This window comes from Gavialis gangeticus, unplaced genomic scaffold (assembly GCF_001723915.1).
Source record: "Gavialis gangeticus isolate Ggan-Ray unplaced genomic scaffold, GavGan_comp1, whole genome shotgun sequence".
NCBI classification, from domain to species: domain Eukaryota; kingdom Metazoa; phylum Chordata; order Crocodylia; family Gavialidae; genus Gavialis; species Gavialis gangeticus.
In genome coordinates this window covers 7,007,259-7,025,797 of record NW_017729012.1, presented here as the reverse complement: position 1 = coordinate 7,025,797, position 18,539 = coordinate 7,007,259, and the positions used below count along the sequence as shown (strand labels likewise).

General features: G+C 42.2%; 1 protein-coding gene and 1 long non-coding RNA gene across 2 annotated transcripts in view; both read right to left on the bottom strand.

Annotated features, from left to right (window-relative positions):
* The window catches only part of BCAS3 (BCAS3, microtubule associated cell migration factor), a 545,610-nt gene that overhangs the window by 95,743 nt on the left and 431,328 nt on the right, over window positions 1-18,539 (bottom strand). The gene's annotated exons all lie outside the window — the stretch shown is intronic.
* Window positions 13,876-15,347, bottom strand: LOC109293278. Its single transcript, XR_002096288.1, has 2 exons — window positions 14,831-15,347; window positions 13,876-14,800 (listed from the first exon to the last, which is right to left on the bottom strand). It is a non-coding gene; the product is annotated as an uncharacterized LOC109293278 (long non-coding RNA).

The following is an 18,539-nucleotide window of genomic DNA, read 5'->3' as shown; positions in this document are numbered from 1 at the left end:
GCTCATGTCCCATGAAAAATATTCCTTACTACCTTTTCATCTCTGTTACCAGTTCAGCATACCCCTTGATACAGAACTGTTCACCATCACAGCATTTTTTAAAATATTAAATGGGTTATAGCATGGGGCCCCTGCTACTTGTGAGTCAACTCCACAAGCCAATACCAACCTGCCATTCAGAATACCTTTTCCTGACGTTCATTCTGAATTCCCCTACTCCAACTATATACATTGGTTTAATAAAAGATAAGGTGAATCTGATGTCTGCCTATGTCCTTAGACCAATGTGGCTACAACCCACATCCCTAAAAGCCCCATGTTTTCATATGAAGTTGTTTAGAGCCAGCTGTTCCTATCATGAAGGGCACAGTGCGACGACCACTGCACTACATTCAGTCCCATCTACTGGCATGGGCATAAGTGGCATTATATCAGATGTAAATCCAGGGGAACTCCGGTAAGGCCTTACACTGGGAGGGAGGAAGGCGAAGCAAGAGAAAGGAAATCTAGAACATAAGTTTTAGCTGTGAAAAGCTTATGTAAACGATTACTGTCGGTAACGTCATTGTGGTAAGTCTGATGATGTAAGCAAGTTCCCCTGTGTAATTGGTACGTCTAATAAAAGATTTTCGTTGTGATTTAAAACTGTGAGGAGCAGAATTCATCAACCAAATCCTTCTACTAACAAACTGTACATATGTAGTTAATATGTATAGTTAGTAAATCCTTTTACTAACAAACTAGAGAGCGAGATTACGGCAAAATGAATACCATGGGCCAAGAGGAGCTTTCGCTGTACAGAAAAGCATTTTCTTCACATCGGTAAAATATGTTAACTAATATTATATTTAGTAGGTTGGACTCCTCAAGGGACTAAAGCCCCCCCTGTGCCTAACAAAACTTTGTCTTGAACTAAACTAACAAATATTTTAGTACAGAGCACTCAATAGCTATAAAACTATAAAATAAAGTTGTGTTTATTGGTTCAGTTAATCCCTCTGCAGCCCACAGGGCTACGTAAGGTCCTGGATGAGGAGAGAGAGTGGAGTGCACAAGAAGGTGGGGAAGGAAAGGTTATCCGCAATACCACGGGGACAGGAACACAGAAACCAACTTGGAGATGTCTCCGATATAACCAACACCGTGACTGCAACCACAGTTGATGTGGAAGAACAGATGTCAGAGAACTGCAGAATAAGTCACAGGTTACAGGAAAGGAAAAACCTCTCCAACCAGACGCAAACCTGTATCTAAAGGTTTACAAAAAACTCTCATATTCAGCATTCCTATCCAACAACGCCATGGCATCAGAAGACAAAAACCTGAATGCAAACAAATAAATGGCCCCAGAAATGGGTAAGTTAATTCCTGTCCACCATTGGACAATATGAGATTTTGTTAAAAATGTTTTCGTGCTAAGAATAACTTAGAAAAAAGTTCCCCTGCCATGTGATGGACATAGACAGCCAGCTTTCATGGCCAAGGGTCTCTGTTGCCTTGATCCTGCATTGGCATTACACCAGCGAGGAGTCAGCGGAAAATAGTAAGATTTGATGTGCACAAAACTAGAACTCTTGGTTCCAAAATGATACCTTTTATTCGACCAACTGGGAAATCACAAGAAAAACTGCAGAAAAGGACAATTTTCTTGCGATTTCCCAGTTGGTCTAATAAAAGGTATCATTTTGGAACCAAGAGTTCTAGTTTTGTGCATATCTTCTTGTCTCAGACCAACACGGCTACCAAGTACATCCCCGAAAGATTTTATATAACATTTTGGATGCATTTTCAGACGAGATACAGGTGACTAAATATAGTCAGGGCAGCAAAGAATCAGGCCCCGTGTTTGTAATGGATTCAACTGAAAATGCTCTTCACAATCCCCCTGCAAAGTCATTATAGCCCTCAGCTTACACCGAGACACAGATACACTGATGTAAATCTCAAATTACCCTGTTAGCGCATATCTATCTATCTATCTAGATATATGCTAACAGGGTAATTTGAGTGTGTGTGCGCGTGTGCATGTATATATATATATATATCTATATATATATATATATAGATACATACACACACACACACACACACACACACACACACACATATGCACTCTGAACTATAGAATGAAAAATCCCTAACACAATACCACTTGTACCATTCATTAATTGAGAAAGAGAAGGAAATTAGCCAGAGACACCTATGTGACTTTCCCGAGGCTACACAGTAAGTCGGTAGCAAAACTGGAATTACCATGCCTGTCTCTCTTGTTCTGTGCCCCAAGTAAGACTATGCTTTAAATCTGTATTCCAGTAAAATGAATGTGCAGCACTCCCATATCCACCGTAGCAAAATCAAGTGAGTGGCATTTTCCTGAAGTTCATCAATTCCATACGAACTGCTGTTTTATCTGGTGTTATGTAGTGATAAGTACAAATAAGGCAAAGTCTTTGCCCAGGAGAGCTTACTACCTAATTAAAGACTCGATGCAACAAGAGGAGCAGGACAAAAATCACAGCAGGGAAACTGGGGGCAAGGTGGGCAAAGAACAGCGATGTACTCTCCCAAGGCTAAGTTTGTGTTCGACTCAAGTCCCCCTATGGATTTTTATGACCAGCCCTTTTAACACATGAAAGCAGACTCCTGACAAAGCCGGTGTTGGCAACAATGACTATGCACTAGGAATCAGCTCACGATAACCTTCGCAAGTACATATTAAACCATGTGATGCAGTCATTTAATTATTCTGGGAGATAAAAAAAAAACAACTGAACTTGTGGGATGGAAATAAACACAACTTTTTAATGAATGTAATAACAAGAGTAATGAGTTTGGAAAACAGATGTGGACAAAGGAAAGCAAATGCTACAGTGCGCTCCACGCGATCTGGGAAGGCACGATAAAAAATTTTACAAGCTGCTTCGAGTCCTGAATACAGAGGGTAATCAAACTAGGCTGGCTTAGAAATGGGAAGGGTGCTGCATCCTGCAACAGAGACTAAACAGAACCCCTCTCCTTTCTTACTGGATGCGAAGCCTTCCCCCTGTTCCAGCAACCCCAGCCTAATTTCTGAATCAGCAGTTAATAATTCACATCACATACTGCGAAGCCCCATCGCCCATTCGTTTCCTTGCGTTTGCCTGATCTTTTGCATTCTGTCAAGGCAGCAAACTGCTCGTGCACTTCGGGCTCGGACAAACTTTGGGCCAGGAGGTGAGCTAGCAAGAGCAAAATCAAATCAAATGGTAATGTAATATCCTCAAGGAAGATACCCTCTTTCCAAGACAAAGCGCACGTATAGATTATTTCCACGCTGCGCAGTGGGCTTTCTTGTTAATCATGATTTACGATAACATCTACGTAAGGGACCCATCAGTTAGCAAAACCATGTTACTCTGTACAAAGTGGCTTCTCAGAGTGGTACTGTGAGAAAGCTGTCTCTTCGGCAGTTGTTTTACTTTGCCTCTGAAAGCTTTCAAATTGAACTACGAGAGTTCAGCCAGCATCTAATTTTAACCGTGAGCTCCAGGAGAGAGTAAAGCTGGTGGGAAGATTACAGAGTTCCTTGAAGCTCTGACCTACAACAGGAAGAGAGTTGTCAGCCTTCATGTCTCTCACTCTAAATCCCAAGGGAAACAACACTGGCAGAATGTTTTATAACACGTTCCCACTGTAAAAAAAAAAAAAAAAAAAATGTTTTTAAGAAATATGATGCTTGTTCCCTCATTTTTCTAGACCTCTCTGTCAGTAAAAGCAGATGCCCTTAAAGGAGTCATTTTGGTTCTGCCTTGATCCTGAAGTCTGCATATTTGGGGTTCACTGGGGTCTTATTACAAAAGCCGCAGGGATCCGGCACGACGCGGGAGCCAGCCAGGCATTCGCACCTTCAAAATCTTAGTAAAGAATTTGCAACTTGCACTTGAAATAGTGGAGGCTTTGCAAGTGCTTCATCCAGGCCGCAAACTAGAAAGCCCAAGAAACAGAAAGATGGAAGATGACAGTCTGTGATTATCGCAAGGAGGACACGAGGGCTTTTGCCCAGGGACAAGGGAGCCATCTCTTCTTACAAAGGTGGTAGAACAGAAAGGGAGGAATTAAAAATAAAGTTACTGGACTGTGACCTCTCAGCAGATGAAATCACATCCTGTGCTTTTCTTACTCCCGATTTTGCTCTGAGATAATGCTTGGTGGTACAGTACAGTCCCTCGGTGTCTAATTAAGTGCCAAAAATAATCACAAATCAATGGGCGTCAGACTCCCGTGGAGTTAAATGGGGTTGCTAACAGCAGAGAAATCAAATATGTTTTCATCTGGTCAGCATAAGGCTTCCTTCTTCACACCACAGAGGAGTGGGGCCTATTGACAAGCTGCAAGCAACCAGTGGCAGGAGAGGATATAAGTATATGAATAATAAATACCAGAAAACTGGAACTGTTTGATTAGAGGTTTTTCACGTACATTGGCCAAGCTGTCCTTGCAGGAATGTAGGCACCTAAGAAACCATAATAGCCTGAAACCCCACAGAGGAGCATGGCTGAGCTAGACTATTTCATTTTTCTTCTAAATTCAAATCGTCTTCTTCAGTTCCTATGGGTACGAGCTCCGAAGTTGCACCTGATGTCTAACAAATGGGAACAAAACTATAACTGTGTGGCAAGAGCAGCTGCCTGAGCTCAAAAGTCCTTGAACACAGATGTCACCAAATAAGACACATGCAGAAAATACACTAACATGCGTCATCTTTCTCTTCTTTCCCTCTCCTTGGGAACAAAAAACCCAACGTACCATTCCAACCAAAATAAAGAAATATTCTGAATTGCCCCACAATTGCAATTGTGCAGGGCTTGTGATACCTGCCATTACCTTGGAGAGAGATTTGCGAGTGAAGAATGCCAGGTTCTGCAGTCACAAATAATTAATATTGCTAGCTTAAGGCTAAAACTCACCTTTAACGAAACTAAATAAAAATAACATCTTGAGGAATTAAAAGCTGGTCCCCAACATCTGCCAGGTCAGCATAGATTTAAAAATAAAAATCAAGAGGAAAAGTCTCATCTTAGGGAATTATATGTATGAACCTGCATACATGGACAGGAAAATTAGTCGGAGCATTAACATTGTCTTCTGCTGCGAGCGCAAAGCATCCGGGATGACTTCCAGCGTTACTGTCTGAAACCACCAACAAGTTAAAGACCCTCTCACCCCCATACACACAGATGCATTTAATTTTGTAGGCAATTACTTATTTCTGAATACTGATTTAGTAATATTTTCCCCTCAAATACAGGACTTACTAATGGACTCAATTTAAGCAATATACTACGTGCCTTTTCCAAGAAAGGCAAAAGTTATAATATACCAAGAGTTAAATGTAACCATTCACAGTAATGCCCTCCCCTTAAAATATATATATATTTTTAAAGCGAGCTGAGGGGCTACAAGGGGCAGCCATTTCTAACATGGGGATCCATAAGCGATAAAAGACATTTCCATTCAAAGAACCATCATATGGCTAATGGCTTAGACTCTACTTCACTATGGGAAAAGGAGGGGTCTAACTTCAAAAGAAGGAAATTTCCTTGGGTGACAACACATAGCAATACATCACGCTAAGAATATTTCAGGAAAATAAAAGCCTGCTCTGATACATAACTACTTTCATCTCATGTCAGCTTGTCCATGGGTTCATCTAGCTCCAACATGGAGCGGTGGGAGAATTCATGAACAGTTAAACATTTAAGAACAGTACAGTATCTTCATTCAGAAGCATGATCATTCACATTTTCCAGGTATGAAATGCATATATAATCAGGAGGAAAGCAGGGCTGGAACAGACCTCAAGAGGTCACCTAAGTCCAGCGGTTCTCAGCCTTTTGCACTGTACATCCCACCGACTATTTTTTCAAAAAAACCCTGGTCCCACCATGATAAAAACAAAACCCCACAAAACCACACTGTTCAAGATACCTGTTGATTCCTTTATTTGAAGTGCAAAGAACTGATTTTTTTCAAATCGGGCAATGAATTGAAGTCCCACCTACACGACCTTCAAGTCCTACCAGTGGGATGCGTCCCGCTGGTTGTGAAACACTGGTGGTCCAACCACCTGCTAACGGCAGGACCATCCCCAACTATACCATCCCAGCCAAGTGTCTGTCTAACCTGCTCTTAAAAACTTCCAAGGACTGAGATTCCACAGTTTCTCCAGGTAGCTTGTTCCAATGCTCGACCCCCCTCAAAGTCAGAAAACTCCTCTTAATCTCCAACCTAAATGTCCCCTGGTGCAGTTTGAGGTCATCGCTCCTAATCCTGTAACCTACAGCCACAGAGAAAGCCCGTCTCCATCCTCCCTGAAATGGTCCTTCAGGTATTTCAAGATTGGTATCAAATGCCCCCGCAGTCTTCTCTTCTCCTTTCCTTGTGAGCTTTGCCTTCCAGGCCCCTAATAATTTTGGTTGCTCTGTGCTGGACTCTTTCCAAATTGTCCACATCTTTCTTGAAGTATGGGTCCTAAAACTGGACACAGTGCTCCAGGTGAGGCCTCACCAGTGCTGACCAGAACAGAAGAATTGCTTCCCTCGATTTGTACGTGACACTCTTGTTAATACAACCCAGTGTGCTGCTGGCTGTTATTTTTTTATTTATTTTTTTGCAACAAGAGCACACGGTTGGCTCATATTCAGCTCATGGTCTACTGTAGCCTCCAGGTCCTTCTCTGCAGTATTGCAGCCTAGCCACGCATTCCTCAGTCTGTAGCGGTGCATGCAATTAGTCTGTCCCAAACACAGGACTTTGCACTTGTCCTTACTGAATCCCATCTGATTGGTGTCGGACCATTTCTCCAGTCTATTCAGGTCATTCTGCATCCTAGCCCTACTCTCTGGAGTATCTGCAACTACACCTAACTTGAGTTCATGTGCAAATTTGATAAGTAAGGGACCAGCTTTTGCTGTTCTTCCTCTTATTTTTTGACGTACTTGTAAAATCTCTTATGTCCCTTGTCAGCTGCCTTTCATATTGTGCCTTGGCCTTCCTAATGTTCTCCTTGCATGCCCACGCAATACTCTGTTCCCTACTACTGTGAACAAGTCTCCACTTTTTACAGGATTCCTTTTTGAGTTTCAATTAATTGAAGAGACTGCTGTCCAGCCAGGCTGTTCTCCTGTTGCACTTCCCGTTCTTCTATTGCATTGGGATAGCTTGCTCCTGTACCCAGAAAAGGGTCTTCTTGAAGTACAGCCAACTGTCCTGGACCCCTTTTCCCCTCAGATTTGCCTCCCAGGGGTTACTGCCCACCAGTTCCCTGAGTTTGTTAAAGACCAGCGTCCTTATTCCAGTGCTCTTCCTTCCTCCCCTTATGATCTTGAACTATATCATTTCATGGTCATGGTCACCCAGGTTAACTTTCACCTTCACATTCTCAACTAATGCCTCCCCATTGGTGAGCAGTAAGTCAAGAAGAGCTAGCTTCCCCCTAGCTGGCCTCTCGACTATTTCTGGAGGTAAATAATGGATTATTACTTTCCAGACCTTTCCACCAGGTTGATGCTGTGTCGATATACTGGTTAAAACACTGAAGTTGAAAAAAATCTTAATCAAAGATTCAAAAAAGACAAGAAAATTGATTTGGAGAGTGTGGGGAGATAAGGCAGACAAATTTAATCGCGAAAGAAGGCATCTGAGGTTTCACTTTGGAAGGTACAATGATTTTTCAAACTGACATGACTTAAGTTAATCGGATACACATTTTTACCACTGGTAGTTAACTGGTCTCTTTCCCTAGAATCATTATAAAGAAAAATGTAACATGGCTATTATCGGAGTGCTGTCCCGGGGGGTGAATGTATGAACATTTGCATTGTAACAATACAGTAACACCACCTTTTTTACACCATAACCATTATTGGCTAAAATATAGAAATGGGTCTGCAAGCTGGAATCGGGACCTGAGTGTCGTCTGTCACAGGGAAGCGTTCCAACCACTAGGCAAAGAAGTCATGTACCCTCTGGCCCAATGACGAGTAAGTGTATTTTTTTTCCTACAGTGAGCACATCTTCAACAGGAGGGGACAGCAACCCACGCAGAACATCCTACTGCTTAGTGCAGGGGGTCTCAACCTGTGGGTTGCGACCCCCCAGGGGGTCGGGAGCAACTAAAAAGGGGGCCACAAACTTCCCAGGGGGTACGCGCAGGGGAATGGCGGTGGCCGGCGGCAGCAGCTGCTGCGTGCGAACTCCCCATCCCCCACTGCCACCATCCAGGACTCGGGGTCGTGGTATCACCAAGTTTGAGGACCCCTGGCTTAGGAAAGTCGTAGATACGGCCTGAATCCCTTCAGCCAGAGAAAGAAACTAAACTTGGGGTCCTCCTCCCTGGGCATGCACACTCACTGCTGACCTGTCCGCTGGGTTCATCAACCTCTCCGCTGCGCTATGATTTCCTGTGGCCCTGAGTGAAGCTCCTTAAACAAGAGGCATATAAAGACACCTCCATTCTTTGAATTACCCAAGTGAATAGCTTGAGGCACCATTATGCTGTCTTTGATAAACCCCCTCTTTGGGTCCCATTCTGAGAAGACAAACTATCCCCCTGCCCTCTCTAAAGGAACCTGAACACATCACTCCGGGTTATGGATTACATCGTGGGGGCTGGGTCCCTACAGTATCTACCTTTTAGATGCCAAAGTCCTGTATGGGATCCAGCCACAGTCCCCTCTCCACAGAGTTTACCATCAAAGGAGGCAAGACAGAGAAAGAAGTGGAGGGACCCCAAGCACAAAAAGGTGATGTGAGGGGTTACAACACAACATTGGTGCCAAGCCAGGCTGAGAACGCCAGATTTCCTGGTTCTTGGCCGAGACCTCTGCCCACTAGTTCCTGCTGCCTCCTTTAAATATGAAATGGCCTACATCTCCCATGACTACACCAGGGCCTAACTTTGATCTGATTTCTAAAACAAAGCAAAGAGCTAGAATGGCTCTCCGAAGGACACGACTTCATTCCCTTCTGTTTTCTACTCCCTGCTGCTGCCTGTGGCAGGACAGTTTTACTCCCTAAATCCTCCCTATATAACAGGCTGCACATTTTTTGGGACATGTCACTTGTCTTCCAAGTCGCTACAAAAGCCAGGCCCTGTCTATCAATCCATGATGACAACGAGGCCCGGGCACTTCTGTATGGCATAGCATAAAACTCTTGCAACAAGCAACAGAAAGAATAGGAACCAAATTGCTTAAAAGAAGGGTGCGATTTTGGCTTCCTTTGCTTCAGTACCAGCGAGCCCTGCCCTGCAAAAAAGGCCAGCTTTGCTCTGTGGAATGGATACAGCTAAATGTGGCAGACGGACTAAACAAACGTTTGATTCCCATGCTTTTTTTTTTCTATTATTTTTATTTATTCATTTCTATTTTAAAAAGTAGCATGTTCCCTTGGCCCTGGAATGCCTGCCTCCGTCCCCTCCAGAGCCCTGGGTTATGTGAAAATGTTTGTGCCAAGCTGGTCCGTAGGCGTGGCACAGCCTCCGTGGCTCACTCGTGACATGTTCCTGACGTACTGTGTGGTCAAGGAGCTGGGACTGGGGGGCCTGAATGAGGGCCAAGCCTTGCACTTCAGCTTCCTGACCTGGCAGCCATTCAGAGAGACCCTGCTAAGTGCTATTTCCTAAATACACTAGCTTTTCATAACAATCTTACCACATTGCTTTCCTTTACAAGCTCTCTTAAAAGAGAACTGGGCTCCTTCTGGTTAATCTACACAGACTGCATTTGGAAGCCATCAGAAACTGAACTCTAAACAAAACGTTATTAATGTGTTGTAATCTGCCCTCGACGTTCCAGATGAAAAGAAAATGTTTTATAGTTTTGGACTATACGTTTTAATTGCCTTTTAAGAGTGCATATACTTTTAGTGCTCTCTGTTATAAAACTGCAGTATCTGTTTCTTGATAACTGGTGAATGATCTCAGCTATTTTTATGAGGTTCCCCCCCCAACTCTCCTTTTTTAAGCTGCCACCATAGTCAGGCTTTTTCAGATCATTTCTGATATCAGGCTGGCAAACAGCTGGAGTCTAAGATAAACCCCATTATAAACAACTGCTTTACGACCTCTACTTCACTATAAAACACTTGGATTCAAAAAATGAGTTCTGTAAACGAAGTTGGGGGGGTGCTGCTGCTTAGGTAAGGCTCCTACGTACCTCTGAATAAAACAACTAGGTGTTTCTTCACTGAAGTGGGCTATAAAGCACGCCGCATCGCTCCCTGTCCCTTATTGAAAGGGCAGCGTGAATACAGACAAAATCCCCAGCCCAGTTGCACAGCAATGTTTTAAAGGAAGACGGACAAACCTGAAAGGTGCTGAGCACCCTCGTCTCCTGGTGACTTCGGTGGGAGTGGAAAGTGCTCTGTATCTCGTGTGACCAGGACCTAAAACAACACCTCTCAATTAAATGAGAAAGGTGACAAAGTTGATTGGGGCAATTGCCAGAGCCCTGTCTACTTACAGGTATACCTGCCAGAACGTACCGAAATCCTACATGTGTTACTTAACCACCTAAACTTTTTTTTTAACATCACATTCACAGAGTGATAAGCAGTCTCAGGGCCTGGACACTCAAACGGCTGTCTTGTTTAAAGCAAAAAGCAAGCATCTAAACATCACGCTCATTAATTCTGCACCAGAAAGCATGCCAAAAAAGCACTGATCCCTATTTACATATCTATTTAAGCCATGGTAATTGGTTTTCTAACTGTTCAGTTTTAGCACCTTTCAATTTTAGCTCCTTTTTAACATAAATAGCTCCCCACCTCCAAACACTACCTCCAACCCTTCCTGTGATGTCTCTGGCACCTCCCTAATACCTTCCTGACTGGCTGGATATTACTGCCTGATAAAGTGCAGGACGGGAGATTTCTCAGTTGGAACTGTAGTCACCGCATGGAGAACAATCACTTTTCAAAGTTTTCCTCTCATGTACTTAAAATATTTTAAATGGCAAGCAAAGCCCCCCTTGTCAGTGGTTTCAGATTCATGTGACGGAAGTGAACGACAGTTTTATCAACATCTTTTTTATCTTCCAGATTATCAACATTTGTATTTTTGATGTTGTCCTTAAAAACATTTTTCAGTCTACACATGTGTTTGTGAAGATTGATGGCCTGGGAACACTGCAGTCTTGTATTAATCAAGCACAGCGCAGGCAACCATTAAAGAAAATGTTCCATAATGTTGTACATACAAACTTAAACTGAGCTACAGAGGAGACAAAGAGAAATCCCCTCCTTCTGTGAGATTTCTTCTGCACTTTGCCTTGTAAGTTTTTGTAATGAGATGGGTTAGTAATAATTTTTACTGACTGCTGTTCTGAATACTTTGAGCGCAAATCATTGGAAGTCAGGACAGTCTTCATTATAACCTCCTTCAGTGGTGGCCTGAGGATTGCTGGGGCCCTGGGCAAGACAGTCATTTAGAGCCCATTAGGGGCTTAATTTTGATGACCTATAAATAAGTCAGACTTTTTTAATTTCAATTTCACTTTGCCCTACCCATGAAACTGCAATGAAAGCATCTTAATACAATATTGATAATATAAATATTCAGTATAATTACTTTTTATTACAGCTGGAGTGGAAAATCTGGGGGCCCCCTAAAGTGTGAGGCCCTGAGCGGTTGCCTGGTTTGCCCTCCCCTAAGGCCGCTACTGTCTTCATGATTATGAATTGCAGATTTTTCTGAAGAGTGTCTAGACACATAACTGGGAAACGAAGGCACTCAACATTTCACTGGTTCAGGCCCTGGTTTACCAGTAAAGTGATTCTTAAAAACATACTTAATTCCCACTGCATATTGAATTGAAGAAGTCATACTAATAGCACCCTTCAACATACAGCAGAGCCTATGAAGACACACTCACATCTTAGCTTATAATGGCATAATTTCTCATATAGATAAGGCCTAAGAATCCGGTAACATATAATTAGGGTTGCCTTCTATGTTGGTCTAATTTAATGTTCAATAATTGTATCGTCTTTGAGAGAATGATAATGATTTTCCTAATTTTTATTTATGGATTTTTAAGCTTTTGGAAGCCCTTTAAAGGGACTCATCATGAATTGCAACTTGTAGAGTATGCCAGTTCATTTCTACAGCTACAAAACTGATCTGAACTGACTGAGGTTATGTCTTTGTTGCTGAATAAAAATCATAGTATGCTGCGTGCGGGGATATTGAGTAATGTGACAGTTGAATTTCTTTTGTTTAGATGGTAGTTTAACGGATGTGTTTTTGGATTTTGTGTTTGCAAAAAGGATTCAAGCAACACAGTCATTTATGCACATTTAAGTACCTCCACACAGTTGTGTAGCAAGTCAAACATGGATGAAGGGCATCTGAAGTATTGATGGGCGAGCCTACACTTTTTCTTCCAGTACAAAGGTCTGAGATTTGAAATGGCTGGTAACAGGGTAAAACGCAACGTTCCTTCTGAACTGAATTTCCCGGTTAAGTCTAGCATGGGAAAGCGAAAAACCTCAAGGACAGTTATTCTTGAGACACTTCTGATTCTGCCAAAACCAAAAAGTGCTGGACACCTCGCAAGAAGCTCAAGTTCCGGTGAAATTTCCCAGCCTCACATAGACCAAGCAGGTTCAGAGAAAAGTTCAGACCAGCGCTGAAATAAAACTTCTGAACTTTCTGACCTAGTTTTTTTGTGGGATGGTGTGCATACTTGCCAACATAAAGAAATAAAAACACAAACATGGAACTCTGAGTTCTCAAACAAGTAGAAGCATTATTCTTTGGAGCAATTAGCCCACAGACATTGTTTCCTTTTGCTAAGTCATATGGGTGGAAACAACAGAAATCTGAGGGTGACTTCAAATTCCTTGTAGGGCATTGTGATAGCAGCATGATGAAGACTGCTATATGAAATGGAAAGATGAAGGAAGTGAAAGGTGCAGAGATATTGCCATTACAGTCCAACATAGCTACAGCATGGGCTGTTGGTTAGGTAGGGTGCATTGCTCTTGTTGAGCTGTTCCATGAAGTTTTACTGGCCAGTCTGAAAGGAGAAACAGCTACTAAAGTCAGGAGCAGCAATGGTCAGCAATAAAGCAGCTGGCCTATGATGACTTTGACTCTCACCAGTAGGTGGTATTGTGGTCAACAGTAATGACCACAAAGAATTTCATGACAATAAATGAATGGTGGGGGGGGACGGGGGACGGATGGACGACATTCTACTTATCTTCTATTTTTAGGGAATTGGAAAAAGTAAACCATGTTATGCCTTGAAGAATTTTAAACACAGTTCCATCTATATTTTTACATGGCTGACATTTTCTATTCAAAGACTGGAAGTCTCAGATAAGCATTTCTAACAATATGTCCCTAACAAGTGCCCTCTCCACACATTAATTCTGATTGAACAGTTCCTATGGACAACATTATTCCTCAAGTGCTTCCTCCTTCAAGAGAAGAGATTGTGGAGCAGCATGTCAAAAGCATATACAAAAATTATATTTAGCTGATGTCTAAAATGTCCGGTTTCATCTCCAAGAGCTTAGTGCCATTGTGTCTGCCACATGAGATTTCACATGTAATTTTAGAAATCCAAATAAAGCTCCATCTATCAAGAGAGTCCAATATAAACTAGTATTAAGAGGCAGTCTCTCTCCCTGCTAATTAATGAAGAACATCAGAAAGAAGTAGATATATCAAAATACGCTGCATTTTGCAAAATGCGATGTTCGGAAATAGCCTTATGAGCCACTGGAAAAATTCAAAGTTCTGTCAACTTTATTTCCAGTACAAAAGCAATTAGTTTTTTTCCCAGCAGAAACTAGATGAGTAAATAAATTAAGATCCGCCATGATGTGAAATTTTAATTGTGGACGTAAACACAGTTTCATTGCTTCCCGAATACAGCATTTATTAACAAAAAAAGCCCCACACACATCTCAAGAGAACTTCAGAAGAGGCGGCTATGATTTTAAGATACAGCATATGGTTAAGGGAGATATCCACATTGAAATGATGATCTACTGATGTCCCATCCGACCCCAAAAATCTATGAAACTGCAATGTTCTGGGCATCTTCAACGAGAGAGACCTCTGAACAGAAATCAGACTCGACTTTAAACGTGAAGAGGAGATCTGAGGGTCCAAGGCCACAATGTGTGGAGCAACCTCAACTTCAACTGTGAGAACAGCTCATTTGTACGCTGGTTGTTTAAAGTCTGCGGAAGCTGAACACATGCTTGTTGCCGTGCGTGTATAAATTGGTATTGCAAATCAAAACAAAGTTGACGACTGACTTTTTTAGGCAATCCCTGTAGAGCAAAACAAGCCATTTTGCTGTGACAAATACTATCCATTAAAAATTAAATAAACTAAAACACCGCCAAACATAATGCTGTTTATTATAATGCATTTGGGACAGGAACGGGGAATAACCATGAGTCCAGTGGCTTTTACAGTCCAAAAACATCTGCAACAAAATCATTCATAACCAGGTCTGTCTCTCTTTTGTTAAACATCAGGTGTATTTGGGAATAATTGTACTGTACTGTAACACAAGCTCCCGAGTGTTTTAAAATACATTTTATAATATACCACCCTACGGTGCCTAGGCACTAGAGGAGCTCTCTCATGGCACAGACTACAGGGCAGCAGGATGGGAGACACAATCTGTTCCACAATGAGCAAGTATGAATCACATGCTCTACGAAATCTCTGCTTCTCCTTTCCCAAGCACGGCTCTAACTGGCCAAGGGAATTTCCCTTCTTCGTGGTCATCCCTTACTTTTAATGACCTTTGCAGCATTTCAAAACCTTTTCTTCCGCCCTATAATACTTGGAGTTTTATAAAGATTGAAGTGAACTTAGAATCATTTCACGAGGCAAGAAGGGGAAAAAATAAAAAGTACGATGGGAAATCGGGGACAAGAGAGAGACCTGTGATGATGAGTAATCCTCATCTCACTTCCTCTCCTTCACTCCCTTGGTGACCTTGGGGTAAATCTCCCAAACAAAGAGGCAAGAGCAGGAAAAGCAGATTCAATTAAATAAGACAACAGATGAGAAAACAGAGAAGGGAGAGAGATTTTTGAATATGCATAGTACAGGGATACTCAAGTCTGATCCAGGAGTGCCTGCTAATTAGTGTGGACGAACACATTTCTAAAGCAAAGCTGCCGGAACGAAACTGTGCGTCTTGCAGGGATCAGTTATTTTCATTCATACATAAACCACATATGCCGACTCCCTTTTGGCAGCCAAAAATTATTTTTAGAACATCTGAAGAGAGGCTGTAAAACTTTAGATGCCTTCTGCCAACAACTAGGCCATCCTCTCATCTGAAATACTTGGATTTGATCAGGGTAACCTTTTTGTTTTTATTACCAATGGTATTTTCTCGATGGGTGTTCCAGGCACTATAGACATTTGGATTTAAGGTCATAAACCCAGGCCTCTTAAGTCACCGGCTCACTATTTCAATCACCTCACTGTGGCTTAAGGTGAGACGATTCAATGGAGAAAAATATCAAGGGCAGTGGAGGTAATAAATAAAGGACTCCTTTGGTCAGAAACCAGATACTGCTTCTTGAAATTAAATTTTGAGTTACGCAAAGGCTAACCTGGGGAACCCACTTCTTCAAGAGCCGGTTTGCCCAATGCTGTGGTTGCAATTACTCATGAGGAAGGAACAGAGCTCAGTGACTTTCAAGGACGCGAAGAAGAAAGAAGGGAAATTCCTAACCAGCTCGCCATACATAAGCTGTAAGTGACCTAGAAAGCAACAGATGCATAGGTATGAATCACGCAAATCAGGCCCACGTCAGATTTTAGATCCAGCTGCTATAATAGCCGTGTGTGCCCTACGTACACAAGGCTTCCCTAGCAGTCGTGCATCCTGGAGCGCAGCTGCTGGGGCGAGGGAAGTGCTCTCTCAAGGAGCTGGAGCCGGTATCACGGAAGGGTCTGAATTTCAATGCCGAGACCCACCACCGGACTTTGTATTCAGCGTAGAGCTAAGGCAGAAAACAGAGCGCTAGGGAGATGAGCTTGCAGCACCCTGGGTTGTGTAGCATATGGGCTGCTGTGCACAGTGCCAGCTGGAGCTTTCCATGGGTGCATGGCACATTAACGCTCTTTTTAAAAACAGCTCCAATTAAAAAGGTCATGTTGTAAAGTCAGTTGATTAAGATAGTAATAAAGGACTAAACATTAACTCACAGTTTCTCCTTAGGTCTTTCTTATTGCCAGTTGGTGCAACTTCTCCCAGAATAAGTTGCATCTTATGAATCTGCAAGTTTATCTTGATTAAAAATCTTTAACGTCTGTTTTAAAAATTAAGAAAATGAATTTCCTTCCATTCAACCACCCCACTCTGAAAACATCTGTATTATCTTGATCTGAGCAAGTGCGTATTATTCACTGCCACCAAAAGAAACGACAGTTTGTTGAAACATGACAAAACTGTTAAAATAAATGGAAACCATTTTTTTTCCACGCAGGAATATGAGGTAGCTGATGATACCTTCAGCACCTACGAAGAAAAACAAATGGTAATTATTTAAGCTACTGGCATTACTGCATAGGAGAGTCTCTTTTTATGTAGACCCCACAATAATTTCAGGAGGTTTGATTCATTTTTACTGAAGAATCCAAATGCCACATGCTCAAAAAAAATAAAAATCCTGATAAACAGCTCCCCTACAGAGGGAAAAATCTGGGCAGATCCTTGGAGGGTGTAAATTGGCACAGTTCCATTCAAGTTAACACAACTACCCTAATATGTACCAGCTAGGCTAGGGAGAGATGTTACAGATAAACCAGTTTCAGTCATCAGAAACTGGTTTAAACCTGTAAGAGAAAAGAAGTTCAGTGCACATAAACCAGTTTCAAAATGACTGAAACTGGTTTAAGATAAACCTGGTTGAATGTAGTATCAGACTGAACTGATTTGGTTCAAATCAGTTTATGAAATTTCTGTCCCAGACCCCTTCCTGGTCAAGTTAAATCACAGACCCTCAGCATCCCAGCATGCTTTCCAACCCTGGCCTGTGCTGTGCTGTCTGCTCCACCAGAGCAGGGACTGCCTCTCCACCCCAGGCAAACCCCAGCTGGGGACTGGGGCCAGGGAGGGGGTTAAATGTCCCTTCCCACAAGTACAGAGCAGCCCTCCCCTACTAAAAACTTACTGCTGGCTGCAACTGTAGCCTGCAAATCCCAGGAGGTATCCGGAAGCAGGAAACGATGAGCAACTGTGATTCTGGGCTGAAAATCCCAGAGACCTCAGGGACAGCAGGAAGGGGAAGTGAACATACAGCCCATGCTGGCTATGTGCTCTAGCACCCCCTGGCTTCTGGCCTCAGCCACTGCAGGTATATGGCTGCATTTCCTGAGTCAAAAGTGAATGTCTGTCTAGTGGTTTCTCAGCTTAATATCTGCAGCTTAGACTAACCTGTGAAGACTGAATCGATTCAGTCTCAGGCTTTTTGACTGTCTGTACTTTGCCTTAATGATCTGGCTCCCTGCATTTAGTTTCAGAAAGGAATATTCATTTTCAGAACCAACAGGAGAGACTTTTGCTCTAACCAATAAAGAGCCACATACACCTTTTGAGACTCATTTGCATAGTTACTAATTTTGGCTAATCCAAAAACAGCCTACCTCTGTTCTCTGAACAAAATGGAATGGACAAGATCAGTTTGCTAAAAATCAAACCTTAACACCTCTACATTTTTCGTGCCACCTGCTAAGAACAAAACCAAGTCCATGGTGATAGCAGTGAACAACAGCAGAATCAGCCAAAGAGGAAATACACAGGCCTCAGAAGAGACCAGCAAAGAAGTATACCGAAGACTTAAATTCCACTGTCTACTGCTAGAAATCATGACTGAGAGCTTCATACCGGACCCCATTGATCAAACACTTGCAGAGATGCATGGCTTGGTTTCAGTGACAGAAACACGTAGAAGATAAATGTAAGGTAAAAAGAACCAATTCCTGTCAAAATAAGCCTGCAGTAAGGTAAAGTTCATTAAGCAATAAGATGCTCATGTTCTTTCTACCTATCTCAGGCTACATCTGAAGATAATTAATGCCTACTCTGTTTGTCATAGAATGTATAGGAGTGTTGGCATGCAACTTATAAAACTTAAAAATCCCATTTTGACCCTTGCATTAAACAACACAAACACAATTGCTTGAGCATGTTTACAGCTGCAAAGAGGAAATAGCATATCCAAGAAGTAACTGTAATATTTGGCACTTGGGTCTCTGTAGTCAAAAGAGTTAAGCTTTGTCCTATAAAGATAAAAATCTCAGTTTTATTATTTTGTAAGGCTGCCTAACAAATGAGGATCCAGCTGTAATTGTAACATTCCAAGCTCAGAAGGCGCCAAGTTTTACTAACTATAATTTAACTGGTCCAGTTGATGCAGTCCAAATTCTTGTTTGGATAATCAGCCTTTGTTTAAATATGTACAAAAAAAAAAGCATAGGCCAGCATTAGCCTCTAGGCATGTCATGTGAG